General features: G+C 34.7%; 1 pseudogene across 1 annotated transcript in view; it reads left to right on the top strand.

The window, feature by feature from the left end:
• Positions 1 to 19,425, top strand: part of LOC149578677 (epoxide hydrolase 1-like) — a 183,054-nt pseudogene that overhangs the window by 72,684 nt on the left and 90,945 nt on the right. Inside the window, exon 3 of the transcript XR_016364731.1 lies at positions 2,631 to 2,813. The product of XR_016364731.1 is annotated as an epoxide hydrolase 1-like (transcript). The remainder of the gene's footprint in view (positions 1 to 2,630; positions 2,814 to 19,425) is intronic.

Raw genomic sequence — 19,425 nt, 5'->3', positions numbered from 1 at the left:
GACTACGATTTTAATGGGCCTACTTCCTGTGGACATCATGAGGAAGTGACGACATTCAATTGATGTCACTTGTATTTGCAGGAGTTATTGAAAGGTGACAATTTTACAATAACTTAATTTTTCTATTATGATGGATATCTTACGATGTCTACATAGATCATGATAGATTATACCTTGCATGGTGTATGTTTATATGGTAAGCATTATGAGAATGCACGTGCACATACCTTATAAATATTTTTGAGTATTGGTGAATGTTATGCAAATTGATGTTCTAGATGCCATTACACAAAGTACGCGGTCAATATCATACAACTTGATATTCTGGAGGCCATTACTCACAGTACTTGGTGAATATCTTACATCGCATTATGGAGGCCAGTACTCAAAGAGTATTTGGTGAATATCATAAATTGTTATTCTGGAGACCAATACTCAAATGTGATATCAAAATCGTGAATATCATATGTTGATATTCTGGAGACCATTGCCTTACTGAGTACATGGTGGATATCAAGAGTTGCTATTCTGGAGACCATTATTCAAAATATTTGGTGAATGTCATGTATTGACATTTTGATAGGCCAATACCCACATGATATCATATAATGGAACTCTTTTGATCAAACACATTCCTTTGAAGTGAGATTTCCAAATATTACCTATGGCGTTTTATTTTTGTGTGTTTATCCTTCTAAACCAAGAGGGAGGGTTGATGTGTTAGTTTAATCAGGATAAATATTTTTGATATCTATCTATACTTGTGCAACTATTTCATATATTTATATATAGTGATATTATTGTCATATAATATATTAAATGAAATTTATACATATATAAACTCAACTAAATCATATGAAGTATTACACAAGAGAGATCGATTTAAATTATCAACAAAGTTGACCAACTACTTGAGCGGATGTTTGATCACATCTTGATCAATGCCAATTGTTTTAGCTTATGTCTTTGTTATTAAGCAGACACCATGAGTTATGTGCCTGATGGGACGTGACTCCATGGTGGAGTCACTTCCCATCAGGAATGTAACTCCCACCTATCTTATTTAATGTGCATTCGTTCAGCAATTCAAATCAATATCAAACATACATAAAACAGGCAACTTATATCTGCAAATAATAAGAACTGCGAACAAATATCTGCCATCATACATAAGCAAATATCTGCAACGAGTGATATACCTGAAAATACACCGCAGTGTCCTTACATCTGTGAAAACATCAGTGCATATAGGCTTAAACAAACTTCAAGGAAATTGGTTTGCTTCAATATAGTCTACAGTATATCACCGTCCATATAGAACACATAACATTCTCCAGTCTTCTACATTGGGATTTGCAGGTCAACTGCTATTCTCCATTCGTTGCTGTCAGTAATAATATTGAAAGGTTAAAGATGTCAAATTCACATTCATTTCTCTCTGCAGTCCAACAATACCTTATTATGATATCTTAATAATACTTGCAGTATAACGATATCTCATTGCAATAAGGATATAATTATTCACATCAGTGACTTTTCTCCTGCATGTTGATAATAAAGGATTCATATTTCAGCATATTTAAAAGGGTTAGAAATCATTTAATCAAAAGTCTGATAAATTAACAGGAAGCATAAGATTTGACTCACTCTTGGGATTTGAAAAAATCATGGTGAAAAAATAATTACACATAAAAATATAATTATTGCAGTTAGAGAGCACATAACTGTATTGTGATCATCAGTATGTCACAATTCAAAGATTGTGTATGCCATATGACTCTGACATGCTCAAATTTTGAAATTATAAAGTTTCTAGTCAACAATAGAATATTTTACTATATAATTTATATATAATAATTATTTAATTCTTAACAATGGACTTGTATCATAAACAACCAAATATGGTCTACATTCTATTCTCGTCTATTTTGATCATTGGTATAACATAATTCAAAAATTAAACCAATGGTAGTTTGGTTGCCAAAGCCGGCAAGCCGTTTAGTCTGTTAGAGAACACCTACATAAGATCTCCGAACATAATGACAGAATAACAAACCTTACAGTGCAATTTTACTTACTAACCAATTTATCTTTGTATCCTAAGTTCTATTACTTCAATACATACTTCTAGGCTATAGCTATTTATGAATTTTACTCTTGTTTGATTATATAATACAAATGGGATTGTTCTATGTTACTCCATTCATTCTAGTGTTTTTAACATGGTTGAAAATATTGTACATAGTTAGCTGCCATTTCATCCTTACAAAGAATTCCTGAGATTGCATATAGGATGGAGTATTTGACATTGAACCATACTAGTCTGATTAGTTATGTCCAACTGAGTCATAACGGCTTGATAGTTTCTACTCTACTCTATACAATAACTAGCCAATCTGCATTTCACCTGAAAGTTATTAACAACCATTTATGCCTCTTGCAGAGACTTGTTTTTGTTAGAATAGTCAACTAATGTTCTTAATAGACAAGTACTATGTAATAAACTTATATCCAATCTAGCATTTCCATGAATTTGTGGCTAGTTATCTATTATTACTTTTGAGTTAAATTGTTTTGTAAGAAAGCACTATTCAAACTTCCATTATTCTATTTTTGGTTATTTTGAGGAGGTCTTCGTTGTTGGGCATGATTGGGGCTCTCTCATTGCTTCATACCTTTGCCTTTTTCGACCAGACAGGGTGATAGCACTTGTCAAATTGAGTGTTCCATTTCAACCACGCGATCCCACAATTAAGCCGACTGAGAAGCTGAGGTCTGTTTTTGTTGAAGGCTACTACGTATGCAGATTCCAGGTGTCTTCTATTTTATCCAGATAATTGTACATTACAAAAATTATGTGACGGGCATTTTATTACTCTTTACTGGTTTTGCATATAAATAAATCTTACAGACAGTCTTATTAAGCCATGCATGGATAATAAATAGGATCATAAATGGAGAGAAAAGGTGCATCACAAAGACAACTTATATTCAACTTTTGCATTAGAGAACTATCTCTACTAAAATAAAGGAACAAAATGTCAAGACTAGCACAACTTTTAGTGTGTGGGATAAGAAGAGCCATTAGTATATATAAAGTTGACCAAACTACTTGAAGTTGAAATTAATGTTTTTGAACTTAATATACTGATTAGCTTTAGTATGGAATATAGTGTCGACCCAGCTGAATCCTTGAAAAATAATTTTAGAAGTCTAAGAGTTGAGTTGAAAAGTATGCAACATTTTTTCTTAATATATTTCATCTTTTTTTTTTTGTATGATGCTTGTGCTCTCATTGGCATGCCTCTTCATTATTGATTGGCCTCTATTCTTCACTTTACTAGATGATTTTAGAACATTTTAATCCCTGCAGGATTAAAATAGAGTGCTTAGGCTTAGGTTAAGGGAGAACTTAGAGGGTTTCGAAAGTGGAATGCATGTGTCTGGAAATTCGACTTTGAAGTTGGATCATGGATCTTGAATATATTTTGTATCTAGCCATAACCCAGAAGGCCTTGCAACTAGGCATTTATGTTGATTTCTTGATGAATCAATAAAGTATTTTGTTTTCTCTCTCTCTCTCTCTCTCTCTCTCTCTCTCTCTCTCTCTCCCTGGTGTTGTTCTCTGTTGTTTGCTTCCATTATATTTACTCTGCAAGGTGGTTTGGATAGCTGGGTGTGCCCTTGGCCCTAGTTATTTCTTTCCTCTCTGCGTTAGGTGGTATCAAAGATTGAGGTTCATCCTTGTGGAGATTGGATTGTGTACAACCCTAAGTGAATTTGGTTGTGGGGTAGTAGATCAGAGTATTTGACCTACAACTTGCAGAGGGTTACAATCTTGCAGGAACCTGATTTTTAAAGATGGTTTGAGGTAGAGGAAATGTTGATAATGTAGTATTGGATACATTGAGACAGATTGCAACCAAATTAGATGTTGTGGAGATAGCCCAGACGAAAGGAGTACATCTTGATGATGTGAGTGATGATGAAGCAATAGTACCAAACCCTAATCTAGAACCTGAAGAAGATCAAGATGAAGCAAGATTATTGAGAGTATTGTCTAGGGCACATTCAAAGCCTACTGTAGAAGTTGTCCCTTATGATGGAAAATTGGACACCAATGTTGTGTTAGATTGGATCTCCGAAATGGAGAAGTTCTTTAACTATGAAAACATTCCTGATAATAGGAAGGTGAAGATTGCAGTTACTAGGTTGAAAGGACATGCCTCACTATGGTGAGAGCATTTGCAAATTGATAGACAAAGGAGAGGAAAGGAGAAGATCAAGACCTGGCCAAAGATGGTGAACAAGGTAAAGAATAAATTCCTTCCCACTGATTACCAAGTTAGCTTGTTGAGAAAAATGAAATTTGATTCAAAGAGACATGACTATGAAGGAGTATACTGAGGAATTCTATAGATTGGACATCTAGATGATGATGTTGAGAAAATTGCAAGGTACCTAAATGGATTGAGATCTGGAATTCAAGTTTGGAGGAAGCATACCAATATGCTTTGAAAGCTGAGGAGATCTTGACAAAGAAGCATGAACAAAGACAAAGAGGTAGAGGTGGTAGATTCCAGAGAGGCAGAGGAAGATCTTATGGTGAAGGTGGTAGATCTGATAATTCTATACAAGATAAGGGCAAATCTGAATGGAAGAATGATGACAAAGGCAAGATTGAGTGGAAAGGTGGCGATTCTTACCAAGGAGGTACGGAGTCTTACAGAGGAAGAGGTAATTCTTATTCTAGAGGTGGATTTCGTGGTAATTGTTTCAGATGTGGTAAAGAAGGGCACATGTCCTTTTGTTGTGATGTGGAGCCTAAGCAGACTCAGAGGTTTATTTGGCGCGATTTCCCTCCAGATTATTTCTACAAGGGTTTGTGGGCAGCGCGCCAGGTGCGCTCCTTGTTGCAATACAGTGTGGGGTTGAGCCCCCATGGGGGTTTTTGGGGGCAGCGCCCCTGAAGCCAAAAATGACCTTATATTGTAAAAGGTGTCAGCTACTATTTTACTATTATTCTAGCCTTAATTTTGTAAGCGACAAAAAACTTGTATAAAAAAGCTTAGGGTTAGAGATTTTCGTAATGTGTGATGTGAAAGTTGGTTCTTGCGGCGATATTGAGCTATAAGGGATTATGGATTGTAATTAGGTTGTAATCATTGGATCATAATAATATTGGACTTGCTTTTGATGGACGTAGCCTAGGGATTGGGTGAACCACGTTAAATCTTGGTGTGTTGTGTTCTCTTATGTGCGGTCTACTATTTTTTGATATTGGTTATATTTGCATGTAACTGTTATTTTTGTCTAAGGTTAATCCTAACAAGTGGTATTAGAGCCAAGTTGTCATTTTTTTTTAGCTAGACCGCCTTCATTTTTTTTTAGTTATCCTCTGCAAGAAGATCTCACAGTTGGGTGGGAGCAATGGCAGATGAAGGTAAGCTAAAGGTGGAGAAGTTTAATGGACAAAACTTTCAGTTATGGAAGATGCAAATGGAAGACTATCTTTATTAGAAGGATTTATGGAAGCCGTTGGAAGGAAAATCCAAGAAACAAGAAACTATGTCAGATGAGGACTGGGAACTATGTTGTTTTAGCAGGGGTTACATTTTTCACTAGCAAGATTTCTAAATCAGATTTCATTGATTTATTTGTCATATCACTATGCTTTCATTTTTGTGGGATTTTGGTGACCTATGCTGGTGCTTTCCTATCATTCTAAAGAGTGTTTAGAAAATTCCTTTGGGAGGCTTTCCTTTTTTTGAAATCAACATGCTTCTAAATTCTTTAGGTTATAGATTTGAGAACAAATAATTAGGAATTATTTCTTTCATTCCTCATTCTAGGTATTTCAAGACCAATAACCAATTTTTTATCAATGGAGACTGCTGAAGAAGTTTAGAGTTGCTAAGTTTTCAAAGTTGAAAAGGGATAAAAATTGAAACTCACAAGAGAATGTCTTTAGATTTATGCATCAAAGTAATTTTCGTCAATGTTTTAGACATTTTTGGAGAATGTCATTTTTGAAACAAAATTCTTCATTAGAATCATCATTAATAACTGCATTCCAAATGGTATATTTTAGGTTACTTTTTAAATCTCTCACCATTTTCAATAGAAGTATAATGTGGAAAACCTACTTTTTAACTAGAGCTATATTTAGCTGTCTCTGTTTTTGGTCCAATGCACCTTGTGAGGATACAACTATTTTTAGATCATTTATTTTTGGATATCATTATACAAGAGATGTGAGGTTTTTGATAAGTTCAAATGGAAAGAGTATACAAAAATATACGCAAAGGAGAAAAAATATAATATGTTGTAATATAGAGCGATCCTCAAAGGATATAGAACATAATATATTCTTCAAATCATGTTGCCAAAATGAGAGAAATTGAATGTTGTCTTATAATAGAGTGATGAAAGCAACATACATATCTCGTGTCAACTAATAATCACTTATTTTAGGAATCACACCCCTAATGACATCCTTTCAATAAGAAACCGTTTAGACACATTGTCGCACCTAGTCATGGCTAAGAATTCCAATATTAATAAAATGACTGATCTTTTACTCCAATCATACCTTTTTCTTGTGTAATCGACCTTCCTTCCACACTTCATAATTATTTGTTAAACTCTTGCTAATCTCTGTCTGTGGTAATCACTGTTCAATAATATTGTATCTTCCTACAAATTAATTAGTTTTCTTATTTAATTATTTCCCTGGATGTTGTCTACATACATGACTTCCATGCTTGGCAATGGTGTGTTTGACCAGAAGACCCTCACTACCTCATATGATATCTATTGGTTTTTTATGCTTAGACGACCCTCTTTTAAAGATTGTGATAACCTGCTATTGACATGTTCTATGTCTACATATGTCCTTATATGGTTGCTATCCCTGTCAACTTATGACAACCTCCAAACATAATCAAGGCAAGAATGAATTCACATTGACTTCCCTTCTTCCATGTAAGGGTTCAATGTGACATTTCTTTATATTGTGATCATTGGTGATCGGTACAGGACATTTTTATCAATCAATTACATATATTATGATCTGTTTTTCAGAATTGCTTTCCATATTCAATGACACAAATATGGTTGATTGAGTTGCCACGATGGGGATTACATGCTACTTGGATATGGTGTTGATTATGATTGTTGAGTGACCTGTCTACTTTGTTAGTCAATTTATCTATACAACTTAGGATTCTGGCTTGTAGTGCTCTTGTAGTGCTTCAAATTATGTTTTGTTGTTGGTCTGATCACATAATTTGATTGATCTTGCCCATTCGAAGATTTCCCCGTTCATTTCTTATAGTGAAGCTAGCATTTAATTTTCCTCGGTTTTCCGTGATGCAACATCAAATTTTAGTTTGTGTCTTCCCCTTGTTGGATATTTTCATTTAACTACCCTTCCTTTGGAATTATCCTTCATGAAGTCTCCTTTTGGTTTAACTAAGTGTGCCCAGGTGCGTGGTATTTGATCATCCCATATGGAGTATTGCTTGAAGGGTTTATTTGCAAATTTTGTGTTTATGTGTTTGCAAATGTATATTTCAATTTTGTGGATTAGTTCGTCCATGGGTATTTCCTTTTGTTTGCAAATTCTATTGTTTCGCTCTGTAACATCAGAATTTTCCACTAACTAAATTCATCAGTTACCTATCAGATTTAACTTCCTATTCACAAGACATGGAAATCAAGAAAAACTGTTTGAAAAACGGAGAGTTAGTTCTAACAAGTTTAACAATGTCAATTTAATTAATATAATTAACTGAAAATAAATCTAAATTAATGAAAATAAACATCTAACTAGATTTTTCACCTTACAATTTTGAAATGAAAATTACTATACTTTCAGATGAGAAGAAACTTACTTTTTAGTTGAAAATCTTTCTGATTGGTTGTTCAAGCTCTGACTTTTTTGAGAGGAGAAGCATTAACATAGGCTTACCCTCCCAACTGCGGACCTTTTTACTTATCCCCACAAGTTCTAAGTTAATAGAACGGCCCTCCCTACTCCGAGTTCGGGCACGGGATGTTCATTGATCCAACTATCGGAGTATTCAGGTGGGTTGAGGTCCCAACAGCTATTCAGAAGAATAGCTGAAGCATCAGGACAACAATGCGATCAATTCGCTGTGGCAAGTATGGCTTTTAATCACCCTGGCCAAGGATTTCATGATGTGGGTTTTTAACCCGATCTCCACCACTCAAGCTTGACAACTAACTCCGAAAGTGGATTTTTGCATGAGCTAAAGTTATTAGATTATTTGAAATTGCTTAGTTACTGACTCTTTTTATACTTGTTTTCCTTTAACAGGTTCATCTACACCTCCTCACTAGTAACAGGCCATCAGGCCGGTGCATCTTTGGTGCCTGAACCATTAATTTCAACATGCATGTACTCACAAGATTCTAGCTTTGTAGACTATAGTTTTCTTCTATATTTGGGATTTGACTTATCTCAGATTTGGGATCATTAATCTATAATTCAGAAGAATACTTTTTAGGAAAAAAAAGATCTACAGAGTTTTTAATGTATATATGTTGATGGAATAATTTTACTTTCAAGAGATTCTACATTATGGCAATCATTTAATCCTGATAAGTTTATATTAAACCAGTACATCATTCAAAGTCAGCTATTTCTTATGAATTAGACATAAGTACAGATACAAGTGTAAATACATTTCAACTTGTTTTGTTAATGATTGGGAACATATTGATCATGTGCCGACTCAGCTTAATAAAAATAAGGAAAATGTAAAAAAAATGTTTTCTTACGTGATTCAATGCTTACAGCATCATGGACAAGATTTCTTGCTTCCAACCGACTAGTATTTCAAGGATAAATCTAAGGAAGTATGACTCTACTTATAGGTTCACAAAATGGAAAGAAATAAGCAATTTTTTTGAAAGGAAACAGTATCTCCTTACATGACTTTTTGCCCTGCCGATAAGTTATTAATACTGGTTTACACCTCTTGCTGCTTCCATGGGAACAATGACTTGCGAGTCAGAGATGTATGGCTTAGGAAACAAGGTGGATAGACTTCCTCTGATGTAAGAATTCGGGTTACAGAATCGTAAGTGTTTTGAGACTATGGCAGAGTAAGGAATAGACGGAAATCTTTTGGTGTGTCCGAAAATGACAAGGCAAACATATTAAAAGATATTGAAATGGCTTTTCAGCTTCTGTCGTTACAAGACTCATATGCGTTTTGAATTCCATCGATTGGAAAGATGAAACGTTGGAACAAAGGTGAAAAAGTTTTATTAATATTATTTAATGTTATACTATTGTCTTGGTTAGATCATAATTAAGTATTTACAAGGTGACATTATTGTATTATAATTCCTAATATAATAGTGCCACTTTGCAATAATTATTTGTGATTTTAATCAAGAGAGTGATATAATATTAAATGATATTATTATTTAATAAATAGAGGTAAGAATTTTATTTTATTTTAATAATTGTATTGTTTTTTTTTTTAATTTTTAGCTCATGCAATTTTCCACTTAGAAATTTATTGTCAAGCCCTAACAATCTTGCCATGGCAACTTTTTTAAATCAACCCTGATATTCCTGATAACTAGGTCATATGATTATCCCATTTTCGGATGACTTCATTTCGTAATGCTTCCCCTCCTCCAGTCTTTATCCTGTAAACATTTTCAACAATATTCTTGCCAAAATATCAATTCTAGATTCATACGTTGTGTCCATTTCACATGAACACAACGTATAGATTTAACGACTAGTTTCATTTAATAATCAAATTGATGCAACGGCTATAATTAACTAAATCAATTTCACATGAACACGATCAAACTGATACAACGGCTAAAATTAACTGATTCAATTTCACATGAACATGAAAACCAAATAACGTCTGGAACTAACATGATATATCAACGGCTATAAACAACTTAAAATTTTAGGGCAAAAATTTGGGATGTAACACGCTCTTTCCATATGTCCCACATGATTTGCATTGGCACTTCCTTCTAGAAACCTCTTTGGAGGGTTCCTTTGTTCATATTGGCCATTCCATAATTATTCCCATAGAATTGTTATGTAAAGGAACTTACCTTTCTAGTTTAATGGAGTAGTAGGACCTGCCTTATTGTGCTACCTTACATGTCACTAGAAGATGGTTTATGGTTTCTTCTTGCTCCTTACATAATGGGCATTTGTGTGGTCCTAGAATGGTGATTAGCCATACCCTTTCCCTTGATAATATCCTTTTATGTAATGTTTTCCATGCAAAGGCTCTTGCATTTGGCATTACATCTTTCCTCAACACAATTTGGTAGGCCCTGTTCATACAAGTTATTGTTCTATGCAACTATATAGCCTAATTTGACTATGAACTTATGAAAGTTTTTTGCGCACCATATTAGTTCATTTTTATTGGTGAGATTGATTGATCTTTGTAGTAGTTCATGTGTCAAGATGTCTCTTATTTCAAGATTTATTATGTTGATATGTTCCATTGGTGTTGCTTTGTTCCATTTCTGTGTGTATGCAATCTTTCACCATTGTTCCATATATTTGTGTCAATTGTCTAACGTTTTCTAGTTCTGGAATCTTACATAGTGGAGTATACCCATCCCACAAGTCTTCCCTAAAGAGTGGTTGATTTCCATTGCCTATTCTCTAGCTTAGATGATTCTTAGTTAAACCTCTGCTTTTTATTATGAAATTCCAGATTGCTGATCCTGTAGTTGAGTTAGCAACGGTAACGATTCTATTTGGCTCATTGTTATCCAAATATTTTAGTTGTAATAATCTACTCCATAAACTGTGACGTTGTTTGTATATGCACCATGATAATTTGGCCCCCAACACGAAGTTTTGTGATTGAATGCTTTTAATGTTTGTTCTCACTTTTGTTTTATCTTTTGTTAGTGTTTCCCTTGCTAGTAATCATATCCTCGTGTTCATTTGATCGTCACAACAAGAGTTTTCTATGTTGCTGTAATTTTCTGTTGTATGCTTTTTGGGATTTCTAGGCAGAGTAGGCTGTAGATGGGTTTCGCTGATAGAACTGGTTTAGCATTGTTATTCTTCCTGCTAATGAAAGCTTTTCTAGTTTTATGTTTTTTTACAACATTTATCCATCATGACTTTCCACAAATCTCTTGTTTGTGTTCCACTGAAGAAAGGTATTCCTAGATATTTTGATGGAAGCTTATCTTCATTGAATCCAAATATCATTTTAATTCTTCTTTGTGGTCTTTTTGTTGTGCTGAAAAAGTATACATTAGATTTTCTTGTGTTTATTGTTTGCCGTGAGACATCTGTGTATTCTTGTAATAGTGTGTTGATCTGTTCAGCTTCTTTTATGGTACAGGCGCCATACAGTAGCATATCATCTACAAATATATGCTGGGAGAATGCTCATGGATCTTGTACTGTATTTTCATCTTTTCCCACTTTCCTTTTAGTTTCATTTAGGAGATTGATCTGCTTAGTGCATCTACAATAATGACAAGGAGAAAGGGTGAAATTGGATCTTGTTAGTGAAATAGGATTTATAACTTGTAATAGCACTTGTGGAATTTTATGTGTTTTTCAAGTTACTATATGAATGAATATATATATGTGAAATAAAGAGGCATGTCTCTTTAACATATTAAATTACATTAGTTATAGTTATAACACAAGTAATATACCCTCAATATATTATAATTGTTATATAACAATATATATATATATATCACTCTTAACATAAGTTAATTATTCCATATATAATATTTGTCATGTATTATATATCTCATATATATAATATAATTTATTCGACAGAATTATAACATTAACACTCCCTCTTAATGAAGAAGGATAAAACACATAGATATTACACCATAGGTAATATTTCAAAAATAACACATAGGAAATCTTTGATCAAAAGATTTCTAGAATATGATATCATGTAAGTATTGGCCTATCAGAATATCAACATATGATATTCACCAAGTACTATTTGATATCATATTTGGTAACATGAGCATTGGCCTATCAAAATATCGATCAAATGATATTCACCAAATACTCTGAGTAATGGCCTATTAGAACATCAACTAAATGATATCCACCAAGTATTCAATGTGGTAATGGCCTATCAGAATATCAAGAAGTATCAAAAAAATATCTATACAAGCAACTTGTAGATAATCAAATTAATCATATCAACCGCCTAGTTGTTGATTTATAAGATAAAGCCTTTACATGAAACAATTTCGCAAAAATAATCATGCTACAAGTTATTGTAAGGACGTCACTTTACAACTTCTCCTAATACAAGTGATAATCATTTAGAAGTCGTCACTTCTTCATGATGTACACAGGGGACAGGCTCATACATGTATGACATCAAAATTTCGCATGAAGTCTCCAGGAATACTGTCATGTGGTGTTGTCACAACATTCACCATAAAACATATCAGAGAATAAGGTTTCTCCCTCTTAGTTTGATATCAACTTTTCTGACCTCTTAGCTCAAGGTTCTCTCTGATGAAGTGTTGGACTTCATCTGAATCTATTATCATCCTTCTAACCTCTTGGAAGCAAGTCATGTCATGCTTCTCTAGTTCAATGGGTATCCTGATAGCATAAAGCCTTCCAACCTACATACATGAGACTTTATCCCATGAATCATAGTTCTTTAGCTATTATAGTTTCTGACTAATGTTGAATCCATCAACAAAGTCTACTCCTTTTGAACCAATATCATCAAAAGTTTGATTGAAGCATTTTTTTGTCTTTTCTGCTCCCTCTCTTTCTCCAAGGTTGCCTCTAATGAATTGTCAGACTCCATCTCATAATTTCAATCATCAAGGATATTTGCTTCAAGAAACTCACATTATCCAACTTAATCATCAGATGATTCGTGAATCCTAAATCACAGCTTCTTTGAAGCTACTATCATAAGATTGAGTCTGCACAATATTTGGTAGCATGCCTAATGTACCAATCTTCTTTTCCTGCAAGAACATCTTTAGAGACAAAAGAAAAAAATCAAGGCAAATAGCTCTTTATAGTAATTATAGAAATACAAATAGATAAATGTAATACTCAAAGATATGAAATACTTATCTATACATAGATGGAACATCTCCCCTTTGAAGATGGTTCAAGTGGGAATGGAACATTGTTTATCATTTTTCCTCCCCACAATGTGAAGTTCCTACTCTAGATTTCCATGTGGCTATAAGAATATTTTGGATCGTATCTTGATTAATTTAACTTTGCACGAGTCCTTGTAATAGCTGCATCAATTTGTCAACAAAAAGGACATGACCAAGGTACATATATAAAATACATTGCCCAACTTTAGGTACGCCCATTGTTGATTTCAAATTTGTGGCACAAAGCATTGAAGGATCAATAAGGACCATTAAGTATGGATTGGAATCAAGTCCTCTCAAGCATATGAAATATACATGCCATCTTATTCTGACAATATATGGAGAACATAACTAAAACAAAAAATCCAATAAGATTCATCATGCCAGTAGATCGATTAAATCTCTTTGAACTTCTGCAATCATGGTGGTACCGGTGACAACTTCAATCTTGTCATCATTTTGTAAAGTGTTTCTAGCATTGATTGTGAAGACGTGCATGTTATCTCTATGGCAAACTCAAGATCAATCATCAAAGTAGGGAGCTGTGAATTCTTATTATTTCCAATGCCTCTAGACTATATCTTCAAATGCCATTCTAAGCTCGTGTAGGAGTCATAGGCTTCCCTATCCTTCAAATGAAGGGCGGTAAGTATGCAATTTACCAATTAGTCTTCTGATAATTTCTTATTATCACCTCAGTGTTAGATAACAGTAGGAATTTTTGATGTTCACTTTCCAAGGGTAGGAATTACTAATATATGTAGACTTGTGAATTCCTTGCATTGATGTAATAATAATCGCTACTACTTGAAATATTGGATATCTTCTTTTAACACCCACAATTAATGGTGACCTACTCCACGTAATGCATCATGAGTTTCCTTTGCATAATTGGAGATTAGGATATCAATATGGATCACATTATATACCATGATTAATCTAGTTTAATTCAACCTTTGTCTCTTGTGAGTATTCGGCAGGTATTCTGAAACAACTCTATTATAATCCTGCGTACATGTAGAATAATTTACAAGGTCCATGATTTCATTGTTATGTGTGTCTGATGTTGTGGCAATTCAATCAACCTTGTACACTAGAATGCAAATGTTACTAATTGTGGATTTGGATCATCGACATCTCTTCAAATGAGAATGATACTAATCAACTACTCCATGGATCGGTCTTGATGTGAAGACATGGGCATAAAATTTCCCAGCGTGCACCACCATTTGTTCATAATGCTCAGTCAAAATGATTCTACTGGGAAGTTGTGTGGAGGGCAAGGCACAACTTTCTAATGCCTTTAGAGAAGCTAGCAGCCCTGCCTTTATTTTCATTGACAATCATCCAAACAAACAATAATATAGATAACCTTATACTTACGCAATGAGAATGGCTTCCAATTCATACCAAAATCCTTATAACTAGTAGTCGCAGACCTCACTTCAGCACATCTGAATATATTAAGCAGTCTCACTATCTAATTGAGGGTATTGATGGCGTGGAAGCAAAAAATTTATTGTATAAAAAGGTCTTGGATGGTGTCGAAGCAAGCTTCAATCCACAAGCAATATCAATAGTTTGACAAGCATGTGTAATGGCATCCCACTGGCTCTTAGAATGACTGCCTCTTATTTGCATAAAAGTGGTGAGCACGTCCCAACCTTATTAAACATTTCCATCTTCTTCAACAATTGGGAGCAGCACAAGGTGGTTTATATTTTTTCGGACATGTAACTCAAGGTGTTGGAAGATGCAGGACTAATATTGATCTCTTCTGAGGGAAAATTTCTCGTCCACAATGTGACTAGAGAACCTGAAATATCGTAATGATTCCTTCGATCCTCTATAGGAGTTTCGTACAAAACTGAAGTTCTTCATGTTTTTCACCTAAAAAGGAGAATGAGGAGAAAGTTAAGCATCTCAAGGAAAAGGTTGAAAGGTTAAGATCATTTAGCCTTCCTGATTTGGTCTCGCACATCGAGGATGGTTTAAGTGGTATTCTTACTGTCAATGTAAGTATCAAGTCATCTATCATTTTCCTTTCTAATTCTCTCTATAAACATATACTCAAGCAAGAAAGTGTTTGGCAGCCTCAGCAGAACATATCTGGAAGAGTTGTTTATGGTTTTGATATTGTGGTATCTTAAAAGTTTGTTTTGCGTTCGCAATCGCATGTACTTTTGCCAATACAAATAATGACGTTTTATCATATGTGCCAGACCTATCAATGCCAATCTTGATGTGAAAACTAGGGAGGACAATGCCAGCGCATGCCATCAGTTGGTCTAAGTCTACATACTGCTCAGGATATTCTAGGTTTATGGGCTGCGACCTCCTATCCACCAATAACAAGAGGCATGAATTAGGCAGTGAAACACTTTGGAATGAAGAGCTGGAAGCTAGCAATGAAATTGAGAAATACCCCACTAAATTTTAAATCGTAGAAATTTCTTTAATCAAAACTTTTCATAATGCTCTATTTGCAATTGTTGGAGGTACATTCTGATTGTGATGACTTCTTTCTTTATCCGCAAGTAGCTTACAATGATTTTTACAAACATTTGTATGTGTCTCCATGTTTACATCATCTCGTGCCCCTCATGGAAGATCAAAGAGGAAGTGACATTGGCCTTTTCATTATGGATATGATTTTGGTTTTGTATTGCCGCTCATGGTGGTCTTTTCAGATTCAAATCTGTACTTGAATCTCTTTTGATGTTCATCAATGTTCCTTGATGCCTTGGTTATCGTATTCTCTTTTCCTATTTTTATATTATTTCATACATTTACGGCCTGGCTCTGATACCATGTTAGTGAAATAGGATTTATAACTTGTAACAGCACTTGTGGAATTTTATGGGTTTTTCAAGTTACTATATGAATGAATATATATATGTGAAATAAAGAGGCATGTCTCTTTAACATATTGAATTACATTAGTTATAGTTATAACACAAGTAATATTTCATCAAAAATTAAATTGACATGTGCTTAATTCATCACTTAAGTTGTGCAAAACATGTCTACAAGCACATTTCATCAAAAGTATGCAATTGCACCCCAAAGGTGCGATTTTATAGAAATGCATGTAAGTGCATAAAAAATATTTAAATGCATATTGCTAAAATATGCAATGACACCTAAAAGGTGAGATATGCATATTGCAAAAATATGCAATGACACTTAAAAGGTGAGATATGAATATTGCAAAAATATGTAATGGCACCAAAAATGTGTGTTTTGCTTAAAAAAACATACATATGCATCTTGGAAACCTGTTTGGGTAAAAAGAAGCTCAAGACATGTTTTTAAAACATGTATATGCATCTTTAAAGTGTACTTTGCTTATAACACATGCATTTGCATCCCAAAAACCCATTTTTGAAGATTCAAGGGCAAAAAACTTGATGCTTTCCTCTTCCAAGAACATGTTTTTCATAAAAAATGCTTAGATCTGCCCATATAATGGCTTGAAATCCATCACAAGAGGGGCATTTTTGAGTTTCAATGCATATATATGCATTTGGGGGTCTTGATTTTGCTTATTCAAGATAAAAATGACTCAAATACATGCATTTTAGAGCCACGTTTTTGCTAAAAAGCCCAGATTTGGGGCAGTTTTGACCACTTTTTGGCTCAAATATAAGTTGTTTTGAGGTTTTAATTCATATCTATGCTATTGAAGAACATATTTTTGCCTTTGGATGTTAAAAAAGCTTCATTTCATGCCTTTTATGAATCACGTTTTTGCTAAAAACGCCTAAAAAATTGGGGTTTTTATCCACCTTTTTGCAATTTGAAGCCACATTTTCGCCTTTGGGTCCATGTATATGCATTTGGGAAACTCATTTTTGCATTCACAAGTCAAAAATGACTCAAAAACATGCATTTTTTGGCCACGTTTTTGCAAAAACGGCCTAGAGTTTTGCATAAAAAACCCATGTTTTTGTTTAAAAAACTCAAAAAATGGCATTTCAGCCCATACATTTGGATCAAGAGGGGTCATTTTTGAGTTTTAATGTATGCTATTGCTTTTGACACTACGTTTTTGGCATTCTCATATCAAATTCGACCATTGAATGTCCATTATATGCAAGTACAGAAGAAGTCAAATTGTTGTTTGAAAATCCATATTTGAGGGAGAATTGGTCTTCAAAATCTATAAATCTTGCTATTTTGGCTCATTAACCTCCAAGTAAGTGGACATCTTCAAACTTTCTCATCAATCCATGCTTATCTTGCTATTTCCATGCATATTTTAGCTTGAAGTTGCACATTTGTCCATATACATGTCATGATAAGTGCATTTTGCCTTTAAATATGATGAAAATTCTCATATTCAGAAAGGTCGTACAGTATATGTAGGGAGGCCATACGATCAATGTAGAAGGTCGTACGGTGTGTTCTGGGAGGCCGTACAGTGACTTTGGAGGGCTTACAGAACGCTGGCGACTGTACAGTGGAAAGAGGCATCTGTGGGATAAGGGTAACTGGCCATGCGATATATTGTACAGGTCGTACAATGTCAAAGTTAGTACACAAGAAGGTTGTACGGTGTCAACAAGAAGGCCATACGGACAAAAACACAAGAATGCCTTACGGTGATGTATAGTTTCGAGTTGTCTATTCTCTTGAAGAACGAAAAGATGAATGGTGTACGGATGGAGGGAAAACTTAATAATGCAATCTAAACTTAGAGATCCAAATTCACTAGATAGAACCAAACAATAATGGAGATTAGAACACAAGTAACCTTCAATCAGTATTTGCCAAAAGAGGGTGCTCCAATTTGCCAGATCCGAGTGAAGTATTACAAGCGATGGAATAGGGTGAGGGTTGAATCCCACCGAAACCTGACAAACCAAATAGGGAAGGTCTTTCACTTCCGAAATGGCAAACAACAAAGAATTCCAACAGGAATTCGTAGTACAAAGAAATAATCCAAAATTGCATACCTACTACTACTTACAAGACATGCTTAAATATCTGTCGGGAAATCCTTCCGAGGGTTTACAAAGATAGCCGATGGCCAAACTACCCATGGAAATAATAAAAAATGGGTTTGAAATATATTAAATCAATCGGCCCAATAACAAGGTTTAATTAATTACATTTATTTTATGACGGGGATATTACAGTCCTTCCATCCCAAAATTTGCTTGTCCTCAAGCAAATGCAAATCGGATTGTAGGAAACCTTCTGTAATCAACTTTTTCATTCCTGAGTCAGGTACTAAGTAGATCTTCCTGTCGAAGTAAATGATGTCATCAATAATTTTGTATCTTTCATTGTGTACATAGCCATCCATGAACTGACATGCAAAAGTGTTCTTGGAGTACTTGACCAATAGATGGGCCTGCCAGTTATCCAAGGAATGGGGTAAGGCATTGACTGTCGTGTTTTTACTTGCAGTGTCAATCATGATTAAAAATGGCTTCCATCTTCTTGATTGTGACTTCCCTCGATCCTTTATTTGACATTCCTCTTACCAACACCTTATTGCCAACTGTCTCGAATGAAAAGTCCATCCTTTTGAAACTTTGGGTGTATTGGTCAAGAGTTTCCAACCACTGGATGCCCAAAATGATGTCAATATCAACCAAATCAAGTCAAAGAATTCATCTGTCATGGCATAGTTTCCCATGGAAATTTGTAGGCGTGGGATGACATGAGTGCAAGGTAACAAGGTTCCTCCTGCAACCTTAACCTCAAATCCTCCATGCTCAACTGCGTGCAAGCCTTTACTTGTAACCAAAGATGAATTGATGAAATTGAGTGTGGTGCCACTATTAATCATGATTGGGACTCGTTTTTTGTGAAGTGTGCCACGAACCCTGAAGATACCACTTCCAGATGCTGTACTGAGGGTAGCAATGGAACCCCCTTTTTGTATTAGGGCATTTATTCTCTCCTACTGGGTAATTTCTTCGTCAGTCGCTGCAGGTATTTGTTCTTCGTCATCATTAGGCATTACCTCAATGTAATGAATCTTTCCCTTCCCATGGCAGTGATGATCAAGACCCCATGGTTCTTTGCATGTGAAATAGAGCTTTTTCCTTCGGAGCTCTTGCAGAGAATTTCATCAAATTGAGGTTTTTTCTGAATTGGCTCTTTGTCTTTGTCTTCTTGTGGGGATGGTGTTGTTGTAGTTGCGTGAGTTTTGGAGGAAGATGTGGCCATGTCACACACCTTCTTAATAGCTTCGTTGAGTGCACATGGGTTGAACCCTTTGATCCAGCCTCTCAAAGGCTCTCTCAGCCCATCCAT

This window comes from Cupressus sempervirens, chromosome 1, assembly GCF_028749045.1.
Source record: "Cupressus sempervirens isolate cs-2001-9-10 chromosome 1, ASM2874904v1, whole genome shotgun sequence".
In the NCBI taxonomy this organism is placed as follows: domain Eukaryota; kingdom Viridiplantae; phylum Streptophyta; class Pinopsida; order Cupressales; family Cupressaceae; genus Cupressus; species Cupressus sempervirens.
Note: the sequence above shows the minus strand (reverse complement) of the source record. Positions and strands in the feature narration are given on the sequence as shown.